General features: G+C 37.6%; 1 protein-coding gene across 4 annotated transcripts in view; it reads right to left on the bottom strand.

The window, feature by feature from the left end:
- IMMP2L (inner mitochondrial membrane peptidase subunit 2) overlaps window positions 1–25,254 on the bottom strand; it is an 888,292-nt gene that overhangs the window by 257,938 nt on the left and 605,100 nt on the right. The gene's annotated exons all lie outside the window — the stretch shown is intronic.

Below are 25,254 nucleotides of genomic sequence, written 5' to 3' on the forward strand. Positions count from 1 at the left end.
CCAATGACTTTCTTCACAGAATTGGAAAAAACTACTTTAAAGTTCATATGGAACCAAAAAAGAGCCCGCATCACCAAGTCAATCCTAAGCCAAAAGAACAAAGCTGGAGGCATCACCCTACCTGACTTCAAACTATACTACAAGGCTACAGTAACCAAAACAGCATGGTACTGGTACCAAAACAGAGATATAGATCAATGGAACAGAACAGAGCCCTCAGAAATAACGCCGCATACCTACAACTATCTGATTTTTGACAAACCTGAGAAAAACAAGCAATGGGTAAAGGATTCCCTATTTAATAAATGGTGCTGGGAAAACTGGCTAGCCATATGTAGAAAGCTGAAACTGGATCCCTTCCTTACACCTTATACAAAAATCAATTCAAGATGGATTAAAGATTTAAACGTTAGACCTAAAACCATAAAAACCCTAGAAGAAAACCTAGGCATTACCATTCAGGACATAGGCATGGGAAAGGACTTCATGTCCAAAACACCAAAAGCAATGGCAACAAAAGACAAAATTGACAAATGGGATCTAATTAAACTAAAGAGCTTCTGCACAGCAAAAGAAACTACCATCAGAGTGAACAGGCAACCTACAACATGGGAGAAAATTTTCGCAACCTACTCATCTGACAAAGGGCTAATATCCAGAATCTACAATGAACTCAAACAAATTTACAAGAAAAAAACAAACAACCCCATCAAAAAGTGGGCGAAGGACATGAACAGACACTTCTCAAAAGAAGGCATTTATGCAGCCAAAAAACACATGAAAAAACGCTCATCATCACTGGCCATCAGAGAAATGCAAATCAAAACCACTATGAGATATCATCTCACACCAGTTAGAATGGCAATCATTAAAAAGTCAGGAAACAACAGGTGCTGGAGAGGATGTGGAGAAATAGGAACACTTTTACACTGTTGGGGGGACTGTAAACTAGTTCAACCATTGTGGAAGTCAGTGTGGCGATTCCTCAGGGATCTAGAACTAGAAATACCATTTGACCCAGCCATCCCATTACTGGATATATACCCAAAGGACTATAAATCATGCTGCTATAAAGACACATGCACATGTATGTTTATTGCTGCATTATTCACAATAGCAAAGACTTGGAACCAACCCAAATGTCCAACAATGATAGACTGGATTAAGAAAATGTGGCACATATACACCATGGAATACTATGCAGCCATAAAAAATGATGAGTTCATGTCCTTTGTAGGGACATGGATGAAATTGGAAACCATCATTCTCAGTAAACTATCGCAAGAACAAAAAACCAAACACCGCATATTCTCACTCATAGGTAGGAATTGAACAATGAGATCACATGGACACAGGAAGGGGAATATCACACTCTGGGGACTGTTGTGGGGTGGGGGGAGGGGGAGGGATAGCATTGGGAGATATACCTAATGCTAGATGACGAGTTAGTGGGTGCAGCGCACCAGAATGGCACATGTATACATATGTAACTAACCTGCACATTGTGCACATGTACCCTAAAACTTAAAGTATAATAAAAAAATAAAAATAAAATAAATAAATAAATAAATAAATAAATAAATAAATAAAAATTTTGAGGAATCCCCCCCAAAAAAAAAAAAAAAGAAAAGAAAACAAGACAAAAAAAAAATGTGTGGGGGAAAAGATTATAGCAAAGATATTAGCGCTAAAACAGAGGGACCAAGGAATATTAGCTTTTATTTTTCTATATGGATATAGAAATATGGATATAGCTTTTATATTTCTATACGGATATACTGTTGAGTGAACAGAAAATAAACAGTTGAACATATATTTGGATATGTGGTCTTAAAAAGTTAACTCTAACTTCACGAGTATGGCCTTACAAACAGACATCAAAGTCCTTCTAGGCATAAAGCATGTCGGAGGAGGTATCTTTAAAAATGAAAACAAACACTTCAAAGAACCCATCCCCCGGATACTCTCATAGCTGTACCAGGACATACACTTGTTTTTATAACTTAAAAATAAACTTTTTAAAATTATACTTTTTAGATCAATGCTGCATTCAATTTGCATGTAGATCTACTGACATTCTGTCTGAGATGAAAAGATACGAGACTACTTGACAGGCATTCAGAATTTCTTTATAATCTCCTGCTTCATTAGGTAGGAAAAAACACACCAATAATCAAGTATAGATACTTAAATGAAAGAACATTAAAAAGTTGGTGAATTTGGCTATTAAGTAGTCCATGTAATTATCTTTTATTCATTCATTTCACACTCTGTGTCCTATATTGCTTAATTACAAAGAAAAGAGTAGACTGCTCATGTGTACACTAACTACTAAATGTGTAAGCAAATGAATGAATGATCCTGTTCTCAATCCACGAGAAAAGAAAATATTAATGAAGAGAATACAAAGAAGGCAAAAATAGGAGGATATAATCAACAAAATTATTTACTACCCTCTTAGTAAAACATGGTTATGAACACATAGTATAACACCTAATTTAGATAACTCCCATACTTGATCTTACTCACTATATTCATACTCCAAGTTTTTTAAAAATATATTACATCAGATTTAAACATCTGCAAAAAATATACTAATGATGAAAAGTCAATTAATGCAAGGATGGGAGCCCTAGAGTAGCCTCTGTATATTTTCTAAGAGGCTATGATACTAAAACATTAAAACAACAATTTTTTTGGTGATTTTCAGTATTCATATTCTACAATAAAAAGATTTAAATTGTTTAAGTATATAACTACTGATATATTACCTCTATTCAGGTAAGAAAGTTCCTTTATCCCTATTTATAAAGGTGTTATTTTTAAATAGGAAGGATTCACATTTAATTTTATCAGATGTTCCTTCTGCATCTGTTGAAGTGACCATATAACAAGTTGTAAAACAACCATTTCGGGCCGGGCGCGGTGGCTCACACCTGTAATCCCAGCACTTTGGGAGGCCGAGGCGGGCGGATCACGAGGTCAGGAGATCGAGACCATCCTGGCTAACATGGTGAAACCCCGTCTCTACTAAAAATACAAAAAATTAGCCGGGCGTGGTGGCGGGCGCCTGTAGTCCCAGCTACTCGGGAGGCTGAGGCAGGAGAATGGCGTGAATCTGGGAGGCGGAGCTTGCAGTGAGCTGAGATTGCGCCACTGCACTCCAGCCTGGGCGACAGAGCCAGACTCCGTCTCAAAAAAAAAAAAAAAAAACCATTTTGAAGCTGATACTTTTCATCTTCTATTTAACCAAGAGAAATGGTTTCTGTATATTTATGTCTGAAGTGTTTTCATCTAAGAAGTAAATACCAAACTAGGTTTAAAAGCCTACAGATCTGCCCTTATATGGCCATGCAATTTACTTTTATTCATTATTCTTGTCAAGAAATATAATCCTCATCTCTTTCATGCCTAAGTCTATTTAAATTTTTTATTACAATATACAATATTCATGGAACATCAATTGAAGGATGTATATATATTCCGTTAATTTTTCTCATCTTTAAGTTTTTGCTTATATTCTTTTTAGTCCATTCGAAACCTGTATACTTGGAATAAAGGCTTTTGCAACTTGTAGAATGATTTTTTTCCTGAAACATACTTTGGTGCTAGCACCTAGAAATGCTATAATAAACATCTCTATGAATTTTATCATTACAATTTTTTTGTACAGATATTGGTGAGGCCATCATCTTTTATATCACACACAGTGTCCTTTTATGAGACCCATGAAAAAAGTTTTATTTACTTGTTATCCCCAAGAAAAGCTGTTCAGGGGACACTGTAAATCTTTTAAGTGACTGTGCGGTTTTAAAACATGTCTGCAAGTTCTTTGACCCTCTTTCAATATAATTCCTTGCCCTTGAATATGGTCTCACTTTAGTGACTCACTTCTGATGCACAGAAACTGATACAAGTAGTGCTGCAGAATGTTTGGAGGCTGGGATATAAAAAACAACACAGATTCTATTTATTTCTGCCTGTTGATTTCCTTTCTCCTCCTCCTACCCCCACTTCACCTCTATTCTCCCGCCCATCTTTTTCTTCCTTCCCCCTCTCTCTGTCTCTTCGTCTCTCTCTCCCTCCTGTCCAACATGCCTTGGAGACCTTACCCAACATATATAAGGAGTTCAACTTCAACTACCTGAGCTGTATAGACATAGAGAGAGATGCTCTAGGAATATCAGATTATTTGTTACTCTTGTGCGAAAGGCATAATAATGGCTCCCCAAAGCTGTCCATGACCTGATTCCTAGAGCCGGTGAATATGTTACATTACATGGCAAAGGGAAATTAGGGTTGGATATGGAATTAAGTTCACTAATTAGCTGCCCTCAGGATTATCCAGGTGGTTCCAAGGAAATCACACAAATCCTTAAAAAAGGAAGAGGGAGGAAAAAGAGAGCAGTAGAAAGATATGACTATAGAAGAATGGTCAAGGAGATGGAATTTCACTGGTTTTATATATGGAGGAAAGGGGCCATATATAAAGCCAAGGAGCCAAGGAAGGTGGGAAGCTTCTAGATTCTGGAAAACGCAAGGAAACAGGTTCTCTCCTAGAACTTCCAGAAAAGAATGCAGCTTTGCTAACACTGAGGCCTGATAATGTCTATGCTGGACTTCTGACCTTCAGAAGAGTAAGATAATAAATTTGTATTAAGTCATTAAAGTTGTGATAATTTGTTGCAGCAGCAATAGAAAACTATATACCCTTGTTTTAAGTCTTTAATGTAAGAAGGCTTTCTTACACATTATTTTATAAATGAAACAGTGACCTTGCTTAATTTCAGTTTTGGCTAGTAGGAAGCTCACTTTGCAGTATCTCTTATCTCCACTCTGTTCCTTTTTTCTTGATATGTTTCCTCTCCTGTGTTGGGGTTATTTTTGTATACTATCTCAAATCTATTTTAGAGCAGGGCCAGAAATAAATAAATAAGATTAGCTAAAACAATATATATGCCATGATCTACCAGAATGAATGAAGTAGAAGAAAAAAAGAGTTTCTTCTCTTGCCTATATTAAAAACACAACAATCCCCTAAAACAGATAAATCACTATGGAGGGCATCAACTGAAGATAAAAGCAAAAATAATTTAATTAATTTGATATTTTCTAAAAATATGGAAATATTAGCTCTTCTGTTTTTCAATTTAAGAACAATAAAGAAAAATTTATTATCCAAAATACAATTAAAAATATATGTGTGTAGGTACATATGTATATATGTACCTGCACACACACACACACACACACACATACACAGTTTCAGCTTCCTATTATATCTGGTTAAATAAGAGGATAAAGGAAATGAAAACCAGAGGTTAGGAGAGAAAAACAAAAAAAAAAAAAGGAAAACGATGATTTTTAAAAGTTCAGTGTACACATACACACACAGAATAACAGAACCTCACAGAGACACACAGGAGATAGAGAATCAAACAGTAATACACATAAAATGCATCCAGAAACAGACACACATAGAAAGAAAACAAAGATACTTTCATGACAACACTCCCAGCACATGCCTTTTGGAGACATTCTCACTGGAGATTTCTGTTATTACACTAGATTTTAACATTCTAAACACACTAATAGGAATATAATCTATCCCTCACCAACTGCTCTATAAACTTGGTGAATCCTTCCTTTTTCAGGTCTTCTAAGCTTCAGAAACCAAATCCCCTGAAGGCAGCTCAGCCCCTCCAGGTTCCTAAGCAGAGGTAGCCACTATAGAGGGTACACAGTAGAGGCAACTACCTGACGACTGGAATCCTTGCTGTTGCTTCAGGCGACTCTTCTAAATTTGCCTGCCCACCTAGCTGCCACTTGGCTGCAACCATTGGTGTAGACCACATCCATGTAACCAAGGCCTGGGCCTCAGTTCTGTTAGGCTGGGAGACCTGTCCTAAAACCCCATCCAACTTGTGGGATGAACAACCGATTAAATGTGTACATCTGTCTCTTCCACATACCCAGTGCTACTGGCTGGGATCCTGCTCCAAAATCTATGTATTAAGCAAAGCCACAAAATGTAGTGACCTAGCCACAGATTTCCTGGTGCTGATCTCCACCTGGCCACAGTTTTCCGCTCCCTTTCAATATTATAATTTGTACTATTGGACACCCTGTTGAAATCACTAGCCCATCTCTGTGTTTTACTTTATTACTTTGGTGGTAAAAGAAGTAGCAGAAAATTTTCCTTATGTAAGGGGAGAAGCAAATCACTCTGTTTGTCAACTGAAAGTCAGAAAAAAAAGGAATAAAGATGAGACTTAAGTGTACATGATGCGGCCCCATCAAATTTGCAAGCTATTTGTTTACTGGGAATAAATGTAGTAGGACAAAATCTTGGGAATTCTTAAGTTCTGTATCTCATAATTAGTTTCTTGTATCTGTAGAATGGTTGGCATTTAATGCTCATGAGAAGTTGCTTTCATCATAATCAACAAACATAGTACACAGAATTAAGTAACACTAAGATATTTCCCTCCGTTTGAGAAAGTAAGGTCTCCTACGATCTTTGGCATCAATAGAAACTCATTATCCTTGGGATAGTTCCACCCACTGTCACATAAATGTTGCATGTGAATTCCATTTTATAACAGTAGAATGCTTTATAGTTCATAAAGCACTTGTGCATTAATCATATAGAAAGAAGTTGCTTTCTGTTCAGGCTGTTTCTATATAAGTACTGAGCATTATTTGCAGATAATGTGCTTCACTGAACCTGCACTGAATTGTTCACGTAACAGCTGTAAATCAAGATTGACTTTTTGAACCTAACTTTGCATAATTCAACAAGGTACTCAACATCTTCTGCCTAAGCAGGCTCATGACTTACAAGAATCTGCAAAGCTAAATAACTATCCATGACTGTCTCAAAATGATTAAATAACAAAAAGGTTTTGCATTAACAAATCAGGAATGAGTCACTTACTAATTCTTCTCTGATCAAGAAGTGACAGAGAAGGTGCCATTTACAAAGAGAAATGTCATGAAATGATTGAGTTGTGAATTTCATCGAGTTCCCAATAATAAGCAAATGACCACAAAAGGAGGTGGTAGATGGGGGAAGATAACTGCTATTAAATACTCGTTTGTCAAGAGACAAATTTATCAGAGTTTGGGAGGTAGATTTAGTCTCAGCTCAGGAGAAGTAATCAGTTCTGAGGCTAATGAGTATACTGTGCTTAATCATTTCATCATATATAAGACTGAGCAGCGTAAATCAGAAACCTTGTTAAGTCAATACATAGTTACATGGTGCTTTAACATGGCACGACAATGAAACTTCATTATTCTGCTGAAGCCTTTACTTCCTTTTCATATGTCCTTTGGTACAATTATTTGGAAAGATAGTGATCAGCTCCTCCACCAAGTTATTCCACCAAGGTTATCCTCTTAGTTTTGTCCTGTGGTTTTGGACAATAGTAAACCTTTCATTAACATGTTTTTTTTTTTTCCCCCTAATTTGAGCTTCTCCAAGGAGCAGACAGCCTTGTACCTGTAAACTCTCATTGTTTACACCACTCATAAAAGCAAATGATAGTGATATAGGAAGGAGGAAAAGGAGGAAAGCAAATGTTTACCAGGTTCTTACCACACATCAGGTAATTTTTCACACATTTATTATAATAGCTATATAGGCAGGTTATATTATTTCTACTTTACTAAGGAGGACAGATAGTGAGGTTTGGAATAGTTAAGAACTTGCCCTGGGTCACAGAAAGTGGCCCAGTAATGGCATAAACTATAACATAAAACCCAAACTACTTAATTATCACATTAATAATTTGCATTGCTAGTGAAGTTTGAAGTCATAGAAGATGGTAGAATTGCCATCACATCACTGTAACCATACTGGAGTTATCATACCAAGCTAGATGAGAAACTTAGCCCTGTGGTTTCCACAAAGTTTAACTACCTAACTTTATTATTTAGTTATTACATGGGAATGTGTTTTATAGCTTCAATTATACCCTAAGTTCATGAAAAGCAACAGCTATGTTTATACACATTAAAAATTTATCCTTTAGTATCCAGCAAAGTGCTATCCACATTATCAATATACAACGGTTGAATCACTAATAAATTATGTGATCTTAAAATACCCCATTCGGGCCAGAAAATGTACCTAAAATCTAGTGAGTGTAAAATTGTAATTTTTCTGCGGGCTGAGGACAGGAGTGAGAGTTATAATGGCCCTGACAATGACTGAAGTGGGGGATGAGAGGTGGTAACTATGGATGGTGGAAAGGAGAACATATGAGGGATTGGAGATACCTAAGAGATACACTTTACCTCATTCTATATGTTTTGCAGGAAAGTTCCAAATATTTCTATGAGAACATAGGAGACAATCAGAGATTTCCCTGGCCTGAAACATATCAGGCTCTCCTGTAAACAAATGGATGTCATTAAACCCTGAGATGGGAAGGGATGCTATTGGCAGCAGCAAAAGGAACTCTTCTTCATTGAGTATAGTGTTCAGGTAATTTATCCCTCACAGTCAATGACCATTTTTCCTGCCTAACTTGTTCTCCTCTCTACCTTATATTCCTCATCTCCACAAACATTTTTTCACCATGTATTTTTCAGTTGTTCAGATTGAAATCCAAAGAGCCACCTCTGATTCCTCTGTTTACTTCAGCCCGTATGTCTAATCCTCAGCTAATTTTGACGTGTTCTTCAGAACATATCCAGGCTCCATCTACTGTAGTTTCTTTCCATTTCCATTCTATCTCCCTGGCCCGAGTCACGATCATTGCTTGCCTGGGTTACTACAGAACCCCCACACTGGTGCCAATGATCACTTAAACATATTAATCAAATAATGTCACCTGCCTGTTTTAAACCCTCTCGTGGCTTCCTATCTCACTTAAAGCAAAATATAAGCTCTGCCATGGTCTAGAATTTACATAGTCTGATCCTAGTGCATTCTCTGGCCTCATCTCCCACTACACTCCACTTCATATCCACCAGAGGACCCTTTTTTCCCTTACTCAGAATCTCATTAGCACCTTAAGGTCCTGCTTTTCTCGCTACCTTAAATACAGACCCTATGTTCTCACAGGACTACATCTTTCTTCTACTCCTTTCTTCTAGCCTGGGTCGACTTCCCTGACTACCTGAACCCTCATGCACACCTACCCCACTGAAACCAGTCAATGGCTAGCCCCACACCCCCTTCTATTTTCTTCAGAGTACTTGCCATTACCATTTATTTATTTATGTGTGTGGTCTGCCTTTATGTCCTATTTCTGGCCTCCACATCCCTACACTACTGTTGCATACAGACTCATGAGAGTGGGGATTCTTATCGATGTCCACGTTGCCTAGAACAACACCAGTTACATAATAAGAGCTGAATAACTATTTCTAGATCGAATGAATCCCAACAGAAGTCTTAGATGTTTAAGCCCTTTCTGAAATCGCTGCTTCAGAATCTGCTTTCCTAGTGTGTATTTATTGAGAATGCAGTTTTTTTTTTTTCTTTTTTTGAGATGGAGTCTCACTCTGTCGCCCAGGCTGGAGTGCAGTGGCAAGATCTCAGCTCACTGCAAGCTCTGCCTTTCGGGTTCGCGCCATTCTCCTGCCTCAGCCTCCTGAGTAGCTGGGACTACAGGCGCCCACTACCATGCCGGGTGATTTTTTTATATTTTTAAGTAGAGACGGGGTTTCACCATGTTAGCCAGGATGGTCTCGATCTCCTGACCTCGTGATCTACCCACCTCGGCCTCCCAAAGTGCTGGGATTATAGGCGTGAGCCAATGGTCCCAGCTCAAGAATGCAGTTTTTACATTCTCCAGTGACATTTGAGAAAATATTTGATATTTTTGCCTTTGCAAAAAAAGGGGAAAATATGTCACCTAATTTTTCCTTGTACACACTGTTTTAATACTGAGGTACTCCCTATGGGAATCTAACCTCAGAATTATAACATGGGGATGAGAGAGATAATTGAAAGAATAGGGTAAAAAATTCCATGTTGCCTTTCTGGAGAATGCAATAGAATTTGCGAGCATGATATATGACTATACATGCCTGCAGTAAGAGGGTGAACCTGCAAAAATGTTATTTCAGAATATTACATTGCAAAGAGCTCTAACTCTCTTTAGTTTTGCCACAGGGTTTTGAAGATTGCTGTTACTGTGCTTACTTGAAACATAATCACAAATAAGAAGCATGTGGAAACGACAGCTATATTAACTTTATCATGTACAGTTAAGTATTCAACACGCTTGAAAGCACTGCTCCTTCATTTTCATAGTGTGCTACACAGAGAAACAGACCTAGAGGAAGAGCCTGGTGGAGACACAGCTGGACTGAGGTGAACAAAGTAATAACCAGATGCCCAAATACTGGAGGGGGGTAATGAGGCAGTGATTAAACACTGGGTTCTCTGGCTCCTTGAACACCACCTTGAACAGAGATACGTGATCTAGAACTACCCCAGGCAGATATAACTGGAGGGAAGGTTCAGTTAAGTTTGTGAGGTTTGTTTTTCCACTTTCTTTAAAGAAACCATCTCTGCTCCTCACCTATTTCTTTCTCCCTGCTCTCAGGCACTTCACTCTGAATATCCTACGCACACAACAGAGAAGGCATTAAATTAAGCCCTCTTATGATATTAAACAAGAGAAATTATATGATGCTTTTATAAAAGGTATGTGCTTTTTTAACACAGGGCTCATGAAAATTTTCTTTAAACTCTTTGGCGTTGCTCTATGCGTTTCATCATTGATGCTCAGCCTATTCCAGGCTGTATAGGCTGTTGGTTTAGGAGATGTTTCCAATTTTCTCTCAAATCTTAATCCATGGATAATGCCTGTGGGCTCTAACTTTTTAGAAAACTGGCTCTGATCCCAGAGACTCTTTTTATATAAGGAGAAAGCACAGATTTTCCCTTTTCAGATTTATTTTCCTATTAATGATGAAAACAAACACAGAAAAAGAAAGACAATAAAAAATGGAAAACACCGATCTTAGTTACTTCTTGTCTTTTGCTAGCTTTTGAAATTGTCTGCTCTTGCTTCTCTAGTTCTTTTAATTGTGATGTTAGGGTGTCGATTTTAGATCTTTCCTGCTTTCTCCTGTGGGCATTTAGTGCTATAAATTTCCCTCTAAACACCGCATTAGCTGTGTCCAGAGATTCTGGTACATTGTTTCTTTGTTCTTATTGGTTTCAAAGAACTTATTTATTTCTGCCGTAATTTCATTATTTACCCAGTAGTCATTCAGGAGCAAGTTGTTCAGTTTCCATGTAGTTGGGTGGTTTTGAGAGAATTTCTTAATCCTGAGTTCTAATTTGATTGTACTGTGGTCTGAGAGACTGCTTGTTATGATTTCCATTCTTTTGCATTTGCTGAGGCGTGTTTTACTTCCAATTATGTTGTCAATTTTAGAATAAGTGTGATGTGGTGCTGAGAAGAATGTACATTTTGTTGATTTGGGGTGGAGAGTTCTGTAGATGTCTATAAGGTCCACTTGGTCCAGAGCTGAGTTCAAGTCCTGAATATCATTGTTAATTTTCTGTCTCACTGATCTAATATTGACAGTGGGAGATGTTTCCAATTTTCTCTCAAATCTTACTCCATGGATAATGTCTGTGGGCTCTAACTTTTTAGAAGGCTGGATCTGATCCCAGAGACTCTTTGTATATAAGAAGAAAGTATAGGTTTTCCCTTTCAGATTTATTTTCATAATTAATGATGAAGACTTTAACACTAAAGTCTTCTACTATTATTGTGTGGGAGTCTAAGTCTCCTTGTAGGTCTCTAAGAACTTGCTTTATGAATCTGGGTGTTCCTGTATTGCATGCATATAAATTTAGGATAGTTAGCTCTTCTTATTGCATTGATCCCTTTACCATTATGTAATGACCTTCTTTGTCTTTTTTTATCTTTGTTGGCTTAAAGTCTGTTTTATCAGAGACCAGGATTGCGACCACTGCTTTTTTTGCTTTCCATTTGCTTGGTAAATATTCCTCCATACCTTTATTTTGAGCCTATGTGTGTCTTTGCATGTAAGATGGGTCTCCTAAATATAGCACACTGGTAAGTCTTGACTCTTTATCCAATTTGCCAGTCTGTGTCTTTTAACTGGGGCATTTAGCCCATCTACATTTAAGGTTAATATTTTTATGTGTGAATTTGATCCTGTCATTATGATAATAGCTGGTTATTTTGCCCATTAGTTGATGCAGTTCCTTCATAGTGTTGATGGTCTTTACAATTTGTTATGTTTTTTCAGTGGCTGGTACTGGTTGTTCCTTTAAATGTTTAGTGCTTCCTTCAGGAGCTCTTGTAGGGCAGGCCTGGTGGTGACAAAATCTCTCATCATTTTTGCTTGTCTGTAAAGGATTTTAATTCTCTTTTGCTTATGAAGCTTAGTTTGGGTGAATATGAAATTTTGGGTTGAAAATTCTTTTCTTTAAGAATGTTGAATATTGTCCACCACTCTCTTCTGCCTTGTAGGGTTTCTGCAGAGAGATCCACTATTAGTCTGATGGGCTTCCCTTTGTGAGTAACCCGACCTTTCTCTCTAGCTGCCCTTAACATTTTTCTCCTTTTGTTCAATTTTGGTGAATCTGACAATTACGTGTCTTGGAGTTGCTCTTCTCGAGGAGTATCTTTGTGGTGTTCTCTGTATTTCCTGAATTTGAATGTTGGTCTGTCTTACTAGGTTGGGGAAGTTTTCCTGGATAATATCCTGAAGAGTGTTTTCCATCTTGGTTCCATTCTCCCCACCACTTTCGGGTACACCAAAAAATTGCTATGCCCATCAAGCTACTACTGTTGACTTTCTTCACAGAATTAGAAAAAAAGCGACTTTAAATTTCATATGGAACCAAAAAGGGCTCATACAGCTAAGACAATCCTAAGCAAAAAGAACAAAGCTGGAAGCATCATGCTACCTGAGTTCAAACTATACTACAAGGCTACAGTAACCAAAACAGCATGGTACTGGTACCAAAACAGATATATAGACCAATGGAACAGAACCGAGGCCTCAGAAATAATGCCACACATCTACAACCATCTGATCTTTGACAAACCTGACAAAAGCAAGCAATGGGGAAAGGATTCCCTATTTAATAAATGGTGATGGGAAAACTGTCTAGCCATATGCATAAAACTGAAACTGGACCCCTTCCTTACAATTTATACAAAAATTAACTCAAGATGGATTAAAGACTTAAACGTCAGACCTAAAACCATAAAAACCCTAGAAGAAAACCTAGGCAACACTATTCAGGATATAGGCATGAGCAAAGACTTCATGACTAAAACACCAAAAGCAATGGCAACAGAAGCCAAAATTGACAAATGGGATCTAATTAAACTAAAGAGCTTCTGCACAGCAAAAGAAACTATCATCAGAGTGAACAGGCAACCTACAGAATGGGAGAAAACTTTTGCAGTCTATCCATCTGACAAAGGGCTAATATCAAGAATCTACAAGAAATGTAAACAAATTAACAAGAAAAAAACAAACGACCCCACCAAAAGGTGGGCAAAGGATATGAATAGACACTTGCCAAAAGAATATATTTATGCGGCCAACAAACACATGGAAAAAAGCTCATCATCACTGGTCATTAGAGAAATGCAAATCAAAACTGCAATGAGATACCATCTCACACCGGTTAGAATGGCAATCATTAAAAAGTCAGGAAACAACAGATGCTGGGGAGGATGTGGAGAAATAGGAACACTTTTACACTGTTGGTGGGAGTGTAAATTAGTTCAACCATTGTGGAAGACAGTGTGGTGATTCCTCAAGGATCTAGAACCAGAAATGCCATTTGACCCAGCAATCCCATTACTGGGTATATACCCAAAGGATTATAGATCATTCTACTATAAAGACACATGCACACACATGTATATTACAGCACTGTTAAAACAGCAAAGGCTTGGAACCAACCCAAATTCCTATCAATGATAGACTAGATAAAGAAAATGTGGTACATAAACACCATGGAATACTATGCAGACATGAAAAAGATGATTTCATGTCCTGTGCAGGGACGTGGATGAAGCTGGATACCATCATTCTCAGCAAACTAACACAGGAACAGAAAACCAAACAGAAAACTGCATGTTCTTACTCATAAGTGGGAGTTGAACAATGAAAACACATGAACAAACGGAGGGGAACATCACACACCAGGGCCAGTAGGGGGTTTGAGGGCTAGCGGGGGTTAGCATTAGGAGAAATATCTAATGTAGATGACAGGTTGATGGGTGCAGCAAACCACCATGGCACGTGTACATCTATGTAACAAACCTGCATGTTCTGCACACGTATCCTAGAAATTAAAGTATGATAGAAAAAGAAAAGAAAACATTACGCTAAGTGAAAAAAGCCAAAAATAAAAGTGCATACAGTGTCATGTGACTAGAGATAAAGGTACGGTGGTGATGTGAATATATGTGAAGATCCCTTCTCAGGCTGTGAATGTGGCATTAAGAGGAGTGGGCGTGGGCCACTGGGTTTATGTACACCCAGTTTGGGTGGCACAGTTTGGGGGTGAAGAGGCTTACAGAGTAAGTGACTCTAGTTCAAAGAGCTTATGCATCCGAAGGCAGCTCCCGGGTACTCCAAGCTTAGGCGGGATTCACACTTCTAAGACTTAATGTCAACAGTTTCTATTGGATGACTGCAGTCATTCTACCCCAGATGTCACAAAATTGCTTATATTTCATGATTTTTGAGTTAAAAGATGGCAATATTTTATGGTTCAACCCCCATACAACTGGAAATAAGAATGGGTGTAGGAGAAAGTTCACTTTTTGACTCATTATACTTTGCAAAGCCAGTTCAGCTTGGCTTATACCACCAAGTTCTTGTTTGTGAAGATACAAAACCCATTTTATACCTTATACTATGTCCTGGCAGAAGAGGCATGTTATGCTTTCACAGTAGTATCTCAGCCTCTGCTGGATCTTCCTTCAGTGAATCTTGTCTCAGTTTCAACTGTGTTAAGAAGGATGCATACAAAGCCACTGCCAATTTCTAAAAGAACTTCACATACACCAAGCAACAGAACTTCAAAGACTTACTGAAACATTTGAAAGTCATATGAAGTGGCCTCTGTTCTCTGAGTGGCCTTTTTTATCTCCTTGGTCCCCCTAAACCTTTCTCTCTCCCATTCATGCTCCTTATACCTTCCTCCCAGGCCTCATTCTAAGTTCCTCTCCCAGTATGCATATCAGTTCAGCTCCTCCTGGCTTCCAAACTCCCAATTTTCGTGTTATCATCTGTCAGGTACATGGTAAAACAACTTAATAGGATCTACCATCCTTAAAAGGCAGTCAGGGTTATCAATAAATGATTCAATACACATTTATGGCATACTAATCTGTGTTCAGCATTATGTTAGATTCTAGTAGGGAGGGAGGGGTATCAAACAATGTCCGCAAATGCCTCCTGGCTGAGAAATTCAGTCTAGTTGGGAGGCAAGTATTTCATAATAAAAGCCATACAGCTAAGGGATACATAAAAGTAGAGCTGAGGCCTCAAGAGGGATGGTGGAAAAAGTGTAGTGTGACAGCATTTTCTGAGCCAGACTGGACAGGAAACACATTTCTTCACTGAAAATATGTTTCCAATAACTACCCTTTCTCCAAATGAAACAACAAGAAATCCAAACATACCCTCCAAAACTATTCATCTATGTATGCCACTACAGCTTATGCATTTGAATAAGGTAAGCACTGATGGAGTTTCTGATTAAAAAGATAACTGATCTTGTGCACAATATTCAATATTTGGGCGATGGGTACAGTAAAAGCCCAGACTTCACTGCCATGCAATATATCCATGTAACGAAACTGCACTTTTACCCCCTAAATCTACAAAACAATACAAAAATAGTTGATCTTTTTTGAATGGTCACCTAAGGGGAAGAATATCGTTAAATGTAATATGCAGTTCCTACCAGAAGATGAGATGGCAGGGAGTGAGATAGAATGAAGATATTAATATTGGATCCTTTTATATGCAAATAATTTTTCTTGACTCTATCATGAAGTTTGAATATACCAAAAATTTAAGCTGCTAATAGTACAGATTCTGCAACTGACTTCCAGACCACTTCACATATGAACATACAAATGACAGGCAGACTCTATTTGCCACTGAGAAGCTAAGTTTACATTGCTAAATCCTCTAAAGCAGAAAATAGAGCTCCCAAAGCTGACTTCTAAAGGTAGAAGAAAGTATAGAGAAGTAGTTTTCAACCATGGTTATATATGACAGTCACCTGGAGAGTTTTTAGAATGCCTGATCCTAGGGCATCACCCCCGGGATTCTGATTTAATTGGTCTGAAATGGGACCAAGACTTTTTGTGTCCCAGGGAAGCTTTTACAAATTACCGATCCCTGGGCTGCATTCCTGGGTGTTTCCAATTAAGTTGTTCTGAAGTGACTTCCAGAAATCTGTGTTTTTCAGTGTCCCAAGAGCTTCCATGTTTGGCCAGATTTTTAAAACCATTGATCTAATGCAAAATTGCAAAAAAAAAAATCAGTTGTTTCTAAAATTGTAAAGCGAGTACATAGGGAATAAAAAAAAAAAGTAATAAGATTTTTTGTGCTGTGGCACAAAGTCTGTTCTACGGACCCAACTACTTCACAATTTCCTGGGTCACCTGTAAAGTTAGTGTTGACAACAGCATGAAGCACTGAATGAAGCTCCCCTTCCTGAACCTTCATCCCTAGGAAGGTAAGCCAAATGACTTTTACTGTCTCCCTGTTTATGGAAGATAACAAATATATGTCCTTTAGAAAAGCATGCCTATAATTAAGCAGTCATCTAGGCTGGCAGTAGGGTACAGCTCAGTGACTATCTTTAAACAAAATGTGGGTATCTCGCTGTATTCATTGCATCAACAATAGAACATAGCAGGCTGTTAGAAAAGCTCCCAAGTGCAGCAAAAGAGGGCTTACACAGAAAAGACTGTTGAAGTTCTGACACAGCAAAAGAAGGGAACCCAATGCTATATTTTGCTAAAAGGTAAAACACATTCTGACATTTTATACTCATGTGGGCAAAACAGTAGTACTACATTACTACACCATTGACTGAGTCTCCTTATCTGGAAATAAGGGAGATCTAATTCCAGAGATATCACAGTGGGATAACCATTTAAAAAGTTAAAATAATGTTGCTCATTCCTGTAATCCCAGCACTTTGGGAGGCCGAGGTGGGAGGATCATGAGGTCAGGAGTTTCAGACCAGCCTGGCCAACATAGTGAAACCCCATCTCTACTAAAAATACAAAAAAATTAGCCAGGCGTGGTGGCAGGTGCCTGTAATCCTAGCTAATTGGGAGGGTGAGGCAGGAGAATTGCTTGAACCCGGGAGTTGGAGCTTGCAGTGAGCCAAGATTGCACCACTGCACTCCAGCCTGGGTAACAGAGCTAGACTCCATCTCAAAAAAAAAAAGTTAAAATAAACATTTATATAATAACATAGACAAATAAAAACAATTCCAAATATGCATATTTGATGGTTATTCATTAGTAATCAAAAAATTATAAAATCTCAGAAATAGAAAGGATCTTTAGAGATCTCATTCAGCCACTCAGCCACTCAACAGAAGGAAGGATAACTGCACTGAAGTTTATAGATTTCCAATAAGCATTGGCACATCAAGATAGACTAAGGGTTAAGGGATCTGAGTTTTACTTCATTAGGCAGCTATGGAAACTTGGGAAGTCACATAATTTTTCAGGCCTTAATCTCCTCATCTATAACGTGAGTGCGAATGAACTGAACTCAGCTTTGGTGTTCTGTCATCAAGGTATGCAAATGTATGTCACTCTCTTTTAGTAAATCAATAATGAAACAAACACAACAAACAACAACCTGAAGTAATTTACCTGGCTATCAGGAAACACCTGAGGTGTCATGGGAAAGAAAAACCACAAGACTGTGTTTTATTTACTAGGTGGCTTGGGGAAAAAAAATGAAAGAACTTGCAAAGTCTTTATGATTAATATGCTTATAAGTGGTGGTTTAATCACAGCCACATTGCTTGCTGATAGTGTGCTGCATGAAGGAAGACAGCCTGATAAAATTCTTAGGGGACCAATCATCACTGTTGACATTCATCCAGCATGACAGAAGAAATCACTACTATTGAGAGTTATGCTCAGCATAATCAGTGATAATACTCTCTTTAAAATGGAAGTAAGAACCTAGAGTAACAATACCCCTTTAGGTTAAATGCATCTCTCAGAAGAGTGGTTTGTGCATTTTGCATCTCCAGCATAAGTAAAACATATTTTTATCCAGAAACCTACTGGGAGAAACATCCCATATTCAGGGATATTCTGTTGATGGCAGTATTATGGTTATTCAATATATCAGCTGAAGCACCACAAAGTAACATGCCATATAACTTCTGTTGCTCAGCATAATTTCTTTCTAAATCTTCATTTATCTGCAGCTATTGTGACTGTCTGGGAAAACTATAGATGGTCCCAAATATCTTCCTATTCTTTGGAGGTCTTCTGAATGAACAGTATCTGTGATCCTTTTGCTTTACACAAACAAAAGACATCTTTTCAGTTATTAAGTAACGGTTTGAAATTCTTATAATTATATTAATGCATTTAAGCATATAGTCAATGCTTGCTTTATGCTTCATAGTTCTATTTAGAGAATAATGCAGGACATTTATTGTCGAATGAGAGACAAGGGGTTTAAACTTGTGAGTAATATAAATAAATCACAATCTGGTTTTTTTTACTGCATTCATTCTCAGCAGACTTAATTGAAATACCTTTATGCTTGTCAAGTTTTTCCTGTATGTCTTCCCTATTGAGAAAGTGCAATCTAATATTAAGGAATGTTCCTTCACAGAGTCCATGCACAGAAGAACACAAACGAAAATCATGAACTCAATTCAGTAACTGAATGCATCTGCAAGTTTCTTAGCTTGTGACAGTGTGGTAACAAATTCTAATTCATTAGGCTTTTTTGTTCTTCCTCCACAGAATTATGGATGTACTGGGGAGCTCAATTTTTGTTAAAACGAAACAGCTATCCTTTAGTACATTTAAAAAGAAATCATACCCTAAAGGACTGAAAAATAAGCTGAAAAAACACAACTGAATATTAAATCTGTTTTGTCAGTTTTGTTTTAGTGTACAGAATCTGTTGGTAATAAAACAATTTGTTAAGTGGTTGCTCTAGGTTATTTGGTGGCTAACCTAATAAATTCTACTTCTAAAGTATAAGCTCACCACTTATTTTCGTCAATTAATTACATTTCATTCAAGAGTTAAGTTTCTTGCAATAAATATTAACATAATGTGGGAAGATTTTATAATTTTCCAACTGACTGGGAATCTTTGACAACCAAATGCTGAACTTAAATTGAAGAATAACTCAATAGGAAATACGCAATAGCAGTGTTAAGATTTACAACAAATACACTGGAAGTGTTTTAAAAATTAATAGTAGGCTGCTATGCTTGGCTTAATTAGCTTTCTTTTTCATTTACAAAGCATATCTGTCTAGTTTTACGAACTTGGTCTCCAGTCCCTTTTCCTAAAAACCTGTTTAATTAAAGTTTAACAGCTGTGTACGCTTTAGAAACAGCAGAATGATTTTTTCTCCCTTGAAATACTTAATCTTTTCTCAAAATATGATCCTTCTGAATATATATTTAAAAGGCAAGGGGTGAGGAATGAATAATCTTCCAACAGACAAACACTGACAGTTTAGCTCATCAGTTCCATGTATGGGTAGACTGAAAATTGTCTCCCAGGCCACCAAGAAATCCAAAACCAATATTTGGCATGAGCAGATTTTTGTTCTTCAAAAATAAAATGTCACATAGAGAAAATGACAAATGAGTAAATAGAAAATTAAGTAGAAAGAAGGCTACAAAATACTATAAAAACACTATACTTAATGATTTTTGTAATACTTTTCCATATACTGCTATAGATATCCAGCACCCAAGTAATATGATAAATAAGGCAATGCCAGCTATCTTGATCAGTGACTTGTGAAGTCAGTGTAATACTTTATTATCAAACATGCAAATATTTTAAAAATAATGACATATATTGACCACACAATCTCTGAAATGAAGACAACAATTAAAGGACAGATGGATGTGATGAATCCCTGAACAGTATACCTTTACTTATGAGACTAAAAAGTAATACTAATAGAAATTTAGTTCAGGATCACTAGCTAAGGCATACAGTTTCACGCTGTCCCAACTCCAGATTTCTCTCCTCCAAGGGTTTCCCCAGCAATGCTGGCATGACTACTGTGCAGGAAAGTATCATAGGTATTTTTAGGCCCTTTTGACAGTCAGCTCCTTGAAAAGAGAGTTTCTGACTTAGCCTCACATTCCCTACTGTGGTCTGTTTGTGGTACATGCTCATTTGATGTGTGTTGAATATGCACCTTGATACAAGTGCAAAACCAATTCATTTTTAAGAGAACTCTAAAAAAGACTTTGGTAGAGTGTATCCGTGTTCAAAATATTTGTTTCCCATCCCTGACAGAGGGATAGGTGAGTACATGCCCACCCTGTTGATTTCAGACTTGGTCATGCAGCGGCTTCTTTTGGCCAATGACATGCATGTGGAAATAATACGTGCCACTTTTGAGTAGAAGTCTTAAGATCCATCCCATCGTTCCACTTTTGTTCTTTTGTTCTCCATCTCCCCTGAGACTATTAATACCCTGATAGCCTTATTCCCTGCAGGAAAAAAAAATATGGAGCAGAGCCTCATGCAACCCATAGGGAACATATAATGGAGCAAGAAACAAGCCTCTATTAACTGCAGGCTATTGAGATGTGGGGGTAGGGTGTTACCACAGAAGAAGTTAGTCTAAGCTGACTGACACGGGGCCCATTTAAGACTTTTCAATAATAAACAAGCATATCCTCATCCCCTTTGCTATGCAGGGACAATCCCTGCAGCATTTATGCTGCTGGAGAGAGAAAAATGAAAACAGATGGCTGAGACTCATGTTCTTTACCACTTGCTTTCCTTAACCTTCAGCAACATGAAAAACTAATGTTCAGCAAATTAGAGAGTTTACATTTTTAAAGATAAGGAGTTGGGATTGATACTAATTGGACTAAGTTGAAATATTTCCAAAATAAATAGAATCATTTCACAGAGTGATACTCAGGATTGAAGTTTTATAAATATTGCAGAGAGCTTTCTGCAGTCATTAAATTTGACAAATACTTAGTGAGCACACCCTTGATATGCTAGATTTCATAAGGCAGGATTGTTCTGGGCTCCAAAAATAAGTCATTGCTCCTGACCTCAGGGAGCTCACAGATAGAGAAACACATGTACTACTCGTTCTAATATAATCAGATGTATTTTACGTCTGTCAGATCAATAAAGTATTATGGAATCAGAGAAGAGGACAATCAATCCTGTCAGGGTAAGGATACAGGATGTTCTTAGACGGATGGGGATGGAGAAGGATCTGCCACATTCAGGATAAAACATGAACATAAGAAGATAAGCATGAAAGTATTTTTTAAATCTGGAATACTATAGCTCAAGCACATAGAGAGAGAGAGTGTGTGTGTGTGTGTGTGTGTGTGTGCACGCGTGTGTGTGTAAAACAGAGAGAGACAGAGAGAGAATGAGAATGTAGGTAGGGTCCTGAGGATTAAAGAGTATACACTGAAAAATCTCCCTCATTCTCCTGACCCTCCAGTTCCTTCTCTAAAGGTGAAGTTACTCATTTACTACTAACTACCAGTTAGTTACCAGTTTAGATTACAAAGAAAGTGGAAGTGGACTCTTAGAAAAATGATTGGGATGGAAGTGGCAGTCAGAATATGACACTTTATGTTAACTAATTCCAGAGACAGTTTACTCATATACAAGTGTATGGGTGTTTGTGTGTGTGTGTATGTATGTGTGTACATATAGATCCTTTTCTCTTAACCATCCTAGAGAAATTCTAACTTATGAATGTACTGTAATGTCCTTAACTGCACTGACATACATTTAGAATGTTTTCTGTCCTTTGCTATTATAAAGAATGTTATAATTAACTCCCTTATACACATTCCTTTGCAATCATGTGAAAATATATCTACCTGATAAATTACTAGAAATGAAAATGCTGAGTAGGAATTCGCCAGGCAAAAACAAAACAAAACAAAACAAAGGGAACAAGACAAAAGGAAGGTGCTTTCTACAAAGGCAATGGTATGCAAAACGTTACATAGCTGCCAAGAAAATGCATACTATAGGTATGGCCAGAGACAGTGGGGAGAATGTGACTGGAGGGATACTCCGAGGCCAGATTGTGAGGGGCCGCATCTGCAGGGCTCCTGTTTTTGGAAGGCATAATGAGATTAACATTTTTTAAAAAGCAGGAATGCATAATAAGATTAACATTTTTTAAAAAGCATTCTTGTGGAAGTGTGAAGAATGGATTGGCATGGGTAAGAAAGGGAAATCAGTTAGGATGCAGCCACAGTAATCCGGGGAGGAAATAATGAAGGCCTGGTAACCCATCTTCCTGGGCTCTGTGAAGGAAAATACCCACCTCGCTTGCTTCTTGCACTTTCCCTTTTTGGGAGACCTCAAAGGCCAGTGGTTAAGATGCCTCACGGTAAAGTATCTGCCACTGAGCATGACTCAGCTATGGGATCTACCCCTGTACCCCGGAGTGGGAGAACAGTCTTCCTTCTACCAAAATGTATGTACTGACAGCTTCCACTTTTTCTATAGAAAAAGTAATTATTATAGAATTTAGCAGCTGGAAGACATGGAAATCATTTAGTCCAAAGGTCCTCAGATTATTGCCAGCCGCTTTCCATTTTTCTAAAGCCTTGTAATCACGGAGAGGTCAGAGATTGAGAAAAAAGTGGAAGTGAACTCCTAAAGAAACAATTAGGGTGGAGGTTGTGAGCAGAATCAGACCGTTTACTTTAAAGTACCCAAAGGGAATAGGAGGACCTGACACCATGGTGTGTTTTCCCACCAAACATTGCAACCAAAATCCTAATGCTGGGAATTTAAGCTTAAGCACAGAGACAGTGGCAGCTCACTTGAAGACGACTTTGAGATTTGTGATCTAGAATGTTCCAACCTATCCTGTGGGAAGATAGCATCATTTTATACCTGATTAAACCAAAATGTAAACAAATTAAACCACTCACCTCAAATTCAAGAAGTTAATTGGTGAGAGGCCAAATACGAAAACAGGTTCTCAAATTTCAGCATGCATCAGAATCACCTGGAGTGCTTGTTAAAACCTAGATTTCTGGGCCCCATCTCCAAAGTTTCCGATTCAAAGTGGAGGGAGTGAGAATCAATAATGTATTAAATACATTTCTAACAAGTTCCCTGCTGACTCTGATGCTTCTGATCACACTTGGAGAAACAATCTACTACAACAATGCCACCCTTCATGTGGTAGTTACGTTGCCTGTAGAATGTACATAGACATATATATGGTCCTCTACAATAAAGTATTTCTAGGTTTTTTAAATTTAAAATATTGAGACAAATATATTGCAAAATTTACAGTAAACTCCCATGTCTCTATATCTCTAAAACCCAATAGATTAATATTAACTCACTAATAACTACAAAACCAATAGGTAAATGTATCAAAGTTATGCCAGATGTTTCAATTTCTAGAATTCTACTTCATGGATCTAAAACCACCAAAAATAAGATTATATAACTTAAAAATTATTTTACCTTTGTTTCTTTAAATAATCTATGAGAATGAGTAGAACTAAAAGGCAAATCACAAACTGAAGATATATTTGATCTAAATATGACACGGCATTAACATATTAAAACTGTTAAGAAAACATTTAATACCTTTTTTTTTTTTTTTTTTTTTTGAGACTGAGTCTCGCTCTGTCACCCAGGCTGGAGTGCAGTGGCGCAATCTCAACTCACTGCAGGCTCTGCCTTTCAGGTTCACACCATTCTCCTGCCTCAGCCTCCCGAGTAGCTGGGACTACAGGCGCCCGCCACCACGCCCGGCTAATTTTTTGTATTTTTAGTAGAGACGGGGTTTCACCGTGTTAGCCAGGATGGTCTCGATACCCTGATCTCTTGATCTGCCTGCTTCGGCCTCCCAAAGTGCTGGGATTACAGGCATGAGCCACCGCGCCTGGCCTAATACCATTTTTTAAAATGGACAATTCTGGAATAGCTGTTACAAAAGGAAATAAAAGGATAATAAATGCATAAAATATTCATTCTTATAGCAATGAAAATAATACAAACTAAAATAACAATAAGAATTTTTTTCACCTTTCATATTAGCAAGGACTAAAATGATTTGAATACTCATTAGTGGCTTACTCTACAGTGAAATTTTCGTACATCGCTGGGGAAGTTTCATTATCATAACCTCCTTGATTTCCTTCCACTTTATTTTTAAGGATGTTGCAGGTTTTAATAAAAAATAGGCATTATTTTTTGAAAGTCATGTGAGAATACTAGGGCTCAGGAACATTATAAAGCTAGGAGTCACTTCAATTTCCATCATGCAGTAAACATTCTCTTGATTTTAATGATAGCTGTATTAGATTTAGAATTCAGGCTTCATTTACATAATCCTCCAAAGATGGCCCCAGAAATCCATTAAAGGTCACCTTACTTTCCCATACATAAACCAAATTCTAATCTGTTCATTGGCCTCCTCAAAAGCATATTCGAGGGTTTTGTAAAGCTTACTGCTTATTATACTTTCATCTCAAATAGAAAATATTTCCATTTTGGCTTTCCATCCTACTAAACTCCATTCCAGTATGTATTACTCACTCCTCTTCATGTTACAGTAAAAGATTAAATAGTCGTTTACTTTTTGATGTATGTAAAATTGAAATCTAGGCTTCAGAAATATTCTTTGGAAGTATCAGTACACCTAGAGCTGAAGCAGCGTGGGATGCAGCAATTTTCACTGTCTGCTCCTGGCTTCATATTAAAATCAGGTATCACACAGTGGTCAGGGAATATAATTTATTTGTGTAATAAACAAAGTAGAAAATCTCTTTGATTCCCAGATGTCCAGTTGCAGAGCCCAAAGTTAATGACTTGCTGCTCTCCATACCCCAAATATACAGGTTTCACTACACAATTTACTCTTCTGAAAGAAAATATCAACAACTGTCAGCCCCCTAATAAGGAAAAACATTTAATCATTTTCACTCAAATTCTCATTTGAATCCCAACCAGGAGGATGATCAATTTCAAAATCTGATTAGTTCT

This window comes from Gorilla gorilla, chromosome 6, assembly GCF_029281585.2.
Source record: "Gorilla gorilla gorilla isolate KB3781 chromosome 6, NHGRI_mGorGor1-v2.1_pri, whole genome shotgun sequence".
NCBI classification, from domain to species: domain Eukaryota; kingdom Metazoa; phylum Chordata; class Mammalia; order Primates; family Hominidae; genus Gorilla; species Gorilla gorilla.